Below are 6,811 nucleotides of genomic sequence, written 5' to 3'. Positions count from 1 at the left end.
ATTTTGGGATCCAATAGAACTGGAAAATAAACATATTCCTCCTCATGTTATCTAGAACTACAGTAAACTCTGAAGTAAAGAATTAAGAAGACAGTCATTCAAATATCGCACTATATAAGGGTCTTTCTTGAGAACTGTGTACTGATTAATAGATAAGATTCCTGGAGAAGCATAGTAACAGCATAATAAATAATTAAAAACATTTGTGACATGGGGAACACCTAGCTCAATTGGTATAACACTACACAAAAACACTGTTCTAAATCCTAATGTTTATGTACCACCTGCCTATCAGAATGATAGTCTGGGTGATCTTTCAAAGTGTCTTCTAGTCATAAAGATTTCTGATACAATTCAGTATTAGAAGGGCTAGCCATCAGAAGGCTGCATGGATCTTGACGAATGCACAAATAGGTTCTCAAGTATTATAGCTATGACTCTGTGGCCTGATTCACACTACTAAAATTAAGCAAAAATTTAAATAATTTATTCACTGAGTTCAAGGAATAAACCAAAGCACCTTGGGCTTAATGATCAATTACACATAACACATTACATTAAAGATCCTTTGGTAAGTAGCAACAAGGGTCTTGCAAGTGGCCATCTAGGTGCAACAACTGGTCTCCTTCATCCAGAACAAAGAAGAATGAAGAAAACCTAAGATATATGGAAACAATTAGTCCAAGGGACTAGTGGACCATGAGAACCTCAGCCTAAATGACCATGAGACCAGAAGAACTAGAAGGTGCCCAGCTAACACTATCAACCACTTGGAAAGGGATCAGTGTAGAAGATCCTGGACAGAGTGGGAGAAAAGTGTGAAACAAAATTCAAAATCATAAAAAAGACAGGGCTTACTGGTCTGATAGAGACGGGTGAAACCCCTGAGACTATGGCCCCTCAACACCCTTCAGGCCTGGAATTGAACTCACTCCCATGGTTTCCAGCCAAACAATAGGCAGGCATATAAGGTGAACATTTATACCAGGTAGATACACTCCATGTTCCTTGATTGTTCTACAATCAACCATGGGAGCAGAAGGGCAGTATTTACACAGAGAGATAGCTCAGAGAGGAGGAATGCATAGGAATGAAGGACAAAGGGAAAAGGTAACCACAGAGAGGAAGCGGGAAGAGAGCTGTTACATTATGGGGATTGCAATCAATGTCATGAAACAAAATGCACATGAACTGTATGGAAAATAAATTTGCTCTGTACAATTTTACACAAATCACAATTTAAAAAAAAAAGGTTTACATACCACCTGCCTATCAGAAAAAGTCTGGCTGACCTTTCAAAGTGTCTTCTAGTCATAAAGATTTCTGACACAATTCAGTATTGGAAGGGCTAGCCATCAGAATCATCATTCATGGATCTTGATGAATAGACAAATGGGCTCTCATGTGTTACAGCTATGACTCTGTGGCCTGATTCATACTAATAAAATTGAACAAAAATTTAAATATTTTATTCACTGAGTTCAAGGAATAAACCAAAGCACCTTGGGCTTAATGATCAACTACACATTTCCTTTGACCTCAAAATTATGCTTAATTTCTCTATCATTGATGAATGTAGACAAAGCATAACAATAAAGACTGTCTCAATTTTGGAAATCCTAGAGGCAAGATGAAACACATATCAATGTTGTGATTTGTGGAGGAAAACTATTTTCTGAAAACTGATGATATAATTTTAATTTATTAAAAGATATATTCCAATTTTTACAGCAACACTGAGAGAGACTCTTATATATTGATATTTATAGAAATTAAGAGAAATTATCCTGAACCAACACTTAGTATACATACATGTAAGAGTCAAATTCAAGTAAAAAAACCTAGCTGTGATCACCAAAGAACAAACATATTTCTTGAAGGGAGAGTTATATATAATGACTGAGGTATTGGAATTCAACTTCTTTTTAGTTATCTAAAGATTCAATCTCTCCAGAAGAGAGTACACAGGTTAATTCCTCTTTCTGAGTCTTGTTCAAGGGAAGAATGAAAAAAGTCACATAAACATTTTGCTTAGTTGAAAGAACTAACGAATAATGAATTCAAAAACACTTGTAAAGATGATGTTTTCTGAATCACTGGAGAGCTAACTGGCACATCTGCTTATTTGGTTAAAAATAAGGATCTCTATATCTAATGTGACTGGCATCAATGATTCATAAAATTATCTTGGTTCAAATTTCAAATTTAAGGCTCAGGGGCAAGAACAAGATGAACAGGACTACTAAATAAAATGTTCTACAGAGCCTCCGCCTTTCTACTGTAAAAATAATGACAGACTACTTGAGTTAGGTCAATGCACTAGTGATATAAATAGAGTGTACTTTAATAGTGGCAGCTGTTTTATTCAACCGAAAAGGGAAGTCAGCAGAGGTGACTGGGAACTTGTGGTCTAGAACCATTTTTATTCCCTAAATTGCCTATATATTTTCTCAATCTGAAAATTTCCAAGTTCCTTACTCCATAACACAAATTCAACTTTTCAAGACTATATCTTCCTAATTCCATCTCTAGAATTAAAGGCTATTACTGTAGGTAAATAATCTTTCAAGATAATGTTTACTTAATTGATGAGTCATTTCTCCCAATTCATATTTCTTTCTCTTTATGCATCTGTGTTAAATATCTATAGTGTGATCTTACTTTTGCAGAATAGATTGTAGTTATGTATACTGAATTACAAAAATAAAAACACAAAAGTATAAAAACAAATGGAAGCAAAATGAACATTTCTAAAACAGGAATGGGATAAAGAAGTAAGCTAACTTCAAACATGTGTTTAGTATTTGCATGCAGAGGCAATGAGAAAATGTCCATAAAAATACTAGCAATGACCCTTGTTATTGTCACTGTTAGGTGCCGTCAAGTCATTTCTGACTCATAGCCATCCCATGCACAGCAGAACGAAACACTGCCCAGTCCTGCACCAGCTCCATGATCCTTGCTATACTTGAGGCCATTGCTGCAGCCACCGTGTGAATCCATCTCATTGAGGGCCTTCCTCTCTTTCATCGACCTTCCACCTCACCAAACATGACATCTTTCTCCAGAGAATGGTCCCTTCTGACAACATGTCCAAAGTAGGAGAGACAAAGTGGCCATTCTCCCTTCCAAGGAGTATTCCAGTTGCACTTCCTCCAGGACAGATTTGTTAGCTTTTTTAGCAGTCCATGGTACTTTTAGCATTATTCATCAACACCACAACTCAAAATCATCAACTCTTCTTTGGTCTTCCTTATTCATTGTCCAGCTTTCGCATGCAAATAAGGTGACTGAAAATACCATGGCTTGGGTAAGGCACACCTTAGTCCTCAAGGAAACACCTTTGCTCCTCAGCACTTGAAAGAGGTCCTTTGTAGCCGATTTGCCCAGTGCTATACATCGTCTGATGTCCTGACTGATGCTTCTATTGGCATTGATTGTAGAACCAAGCAATGTGAAGTCTCTGACAACTTCAATCTTTTCTTCATTCACTGTGATGTTATAGATCCTGTTGCGAGGATTTTTGTTTTCTTTATATTGAGATATAATCCATACCACAGACTATTCTTCAATATTCATTAGTAAGTGCCTCAAGCCATCCTCACTTTCAGGAAGCAAAGTTGTGTTGTCAGTGTATCACAGGTTGTTAATGATTCTTCCTCCAATCCTGATGCCACGTTCTTCATCTTACAGTCCAGCTTCTTGGATTATCTGCTCAGCATACAGATTGAATGAGTATGGTGAAAAGATACAACCCTGACCGTGACGTACTCCCTTTTTGATTTTAAACCATGCAGTGTCCCCTTGTTCTGTTTGAACGACATCCTCCTGGTCTGTGTACAGGTTCCTCACGAACACAATCAAGTGTTCTGGAATTCCCATTCTTCTCAATGTTACCCGTAATTTGTTATGATCCACACAATCAAATGCTTTTGCACAGTCAATAAAACACAAGTAAACATCTTTCTGGTATTCTTTGCTTTGAGCCAAGATCCACCTGACATCAGCTATGATATCCTTGTTCCACATCCTCTTCTGAATCCAGCTTGCCATTTCTGGAAGCTATCAATACACTGCTGCAACCATTTTTGAATTATATTCAGCAAGATTTTACTTGCATGCAATACTAATGATATTGTTAGATAACTTCCACATTGTGTGGGATTACCTTTCTTTGTAATGGGTAAAAATATCGTTGTCTTCCAGTCAGTTGGCCAGGTATCTGTCTTCCAAATCTCTTGGCATAGCTAAGTGAGTGCCTCCAGTGGGGCATCCGTTTGTTGAAACATCTCAATGGGTATTCCGTCAATTCCTGGAGCCTTGTATTTCGCTAATTCCTTCAGTGAAGCTTTGACCCTTCCTTCAATACCATTGGTTCTTGATCTCAAGTCACCTCCTGAAATGGATGAACATTGACCAGGTCTGTTTTGGTCCAGTAACTGTGTATTCCTCCCATCTTCTTTTGAGGCTTCCTGCATCATTCAATATTTTGCCCATAGAATCTTTCAATATTGCAACTCGAGGTTTAAATTTTTTCATCAGTTCTTTCAGCTTGAGAAATGCTGAACGTGTTCTTCCCTTTTTATTTTCTAACTTCAGGTCTTTGCACATTTCATTATAGTAATTGGCTTTGTCTGCTCAAACTACTCTTTGAAATCTTTGGTTCAATTATTTTATCTCATCATTTCTTCCTTTTGCTTTAGCTACTTCCCACTAAAGAGTGAGTTTGAGAGTCTCTACCGACATCCATTTTGGTCTTTTCTTCTTTTCTTTTCTTTTTAATGACCTTCTGCTTTATTTATGGATGACTGTCTTGATGTCATCCCAGAATTCTTTTTTTTTTTTTTTTGTCATTGGTGTTCAATGCATCAAATCTATTCTTTGGATGGTCTCTAAATACAGGAGGGATATATTCTAGGTCATATTTTGCCTCTCATGCACTTGTTTTAATTGTCTTCAAGTTGAAAGTGCATATGAGCAGTTGATGATCTGTTCCATAATCAGCTCCTGGCCTGGTTTTGGCTGAAGATATTGAGCTTTTCCATTGCCTCTTGCCACAGATGTAGTCAATCTGATTTCTGTGTACTCCATCTGGCAAGGTCCACATGTATAGCTGCCATTTGTGCTGTTGAAAAAAAGTATTTGCAATGAATAAGTTGTTGGTCTTGCAAAATTCTATCATGCAATCTCCAGCGTTATATCTGTCACCAAGGCCAAATTTTCCAACTACCAGTGATTCTTCTTTGTTTCCAACTTTTGCATTCCAGGCACCAGTGATAATTAACACACCTTGATTGCACATTTGGTGAATTTTAGACTGCAGAAATTGATAAAATTGTTCAATTTCTTCATCTTTGGCTTTGGTGGTTGGTGCATGAATTTGAGTAATAGTCATATTAACTCTTCTTCCTTATAGGCGTATGGATATTATCTTATCACTGACAGCACTGTACTTCAGGATAGATCTCGAAACATCCTTTGTGATGATGAATGCCATGCCATTCCTCTTCAAATTGTCATTCCCGGCATAGGAGATCATATGGTTGTCAAAGTGGCCAAAACCAGTCCATTTCAGCTCACTAATGCCTAGGATATCAATCTTTATGTGTTCCATTTCATTTTTTACAATTTCCAATTTTACTACATTCATACTTCGTGCATGCCATGTTCCTATTATTAATGGATATTTGCAGCTGTTTCTCCTCAATTTGAGTCAAGCCACATCAGGACATGGAGGTCTCGAAAGTTTTACTTTATCCTTATCCGTAAGGGTTATTCTACTGTGATGATGCAGTTTTTTCACAGTCATATTTTGAGAATCTTCCAATCTACGAGGCGTGACCTCCTGCACCGCACTGGACAATGTTTCCGGGCTATTTATAAGTTGTGCAGTAATGTATCAAACAGTATTTCTTTGCTATTCATAAGGTTTTCCCTGGCCAATTCTTTGAGAAGTGGATGGCCTCTTCCTTGTTCCTAGTCTGTCTCAGTCTGAAAGCTGCATTGAAACCTGTGTACCATGTGCAACCCTGCTGGCATTAGAAACATCAGTGGCATAGCCTCAAGCCTCACAGCAACATGCAAGTCATGACAGTACGACAAACTGACAGACAAGTTTGTCTCGCTTAGCTGTTCAAAACCTCTCTGCTTTCTGTCTCTTAGGGGTGGGGCCTGTGTCCCTACCCTTACCTGAGGTCCCTGTTGCTCTGTCTGGCATCCCTTGGCTTCTCTTTCCCCCACTTCCTGCAATGACCCTTATCTGTATCTAAAAGGGTGTTGGCAACTGAATGGAGATCAAGGGTAAATTGGGAGGGCACTCCTAAACACAAATACTAAATTCCATTGATATTAATTCAAAACCATCTAAAGTTAATTTTTCCCCCCATATTCCATCCTTGAATATAGAATTTTTTTTTTAGACAGGGTCATGTATGTACCCAATGTACATACATTTTCTATTATCTTTTGACTGATGTATTTCTAATTTGATGTTATATTTCCAAACTACCAACATTAGTTTAAAATCACAGTATTTGAATATACAATGTTGTCTGTAGTTTTAAAAAACACAGAAAAAAAAATAATGTGAAATAATGAAAAAAAAACCTTAAAAAATCAATCTAAGTAATTGAAATAATAATGTACTTACAAAAAAGAAAATCACTTTTATGTCTTGTCGTTGTTGTTGTTAAGTGCCGTTGAGTCGTTTCCGACTCATAGCGACCCCATGCACAGCAGAACGAAACACTGCCCGATCCTGCACCAGCCCCACAATCCCTGCTATATTTGAGCCCATCATTGCAGCCACCGT

At 37.6% G+C, this 6,811-nt stretch overlaps 1 protein-coding gene across 1 annotated transcript in view; it reads right to left on the bottom strand.

The window, feature by feature from the left end:
- CAMK2D (calcium/calmodulin dependent protein kinase II delta) overlaps nucleotides 1–6,811 on the bottom strand; it is a 521,252-nt gene that overhangs the window by 49,601 nt on the left and 464,840 nt on the right. The window lies entirely within an intron of this gene.

The sequence above is a fragment of the Orycteropus afer genome, unplaced genomic scaffold, assembly GCF_000298275.1.
Source record: "Orycteropus afer afer isolate SDZICR_OR568_19922 unplaced genomic scaffold, OryAfe1.0 scaffold00071, whole genome shotgun sequence".
Lineage (NCBI taxonomy): Eukaryota > Metazoa > Chordata > Mammalia > Tubulidentata > Orycteropodidae > Orycteropus > Orycteropus afer.
Note: the sequence above shows the minus strand (reverse complement) of the source record. Positions and strands in the feature narration are given on the sequence as shown.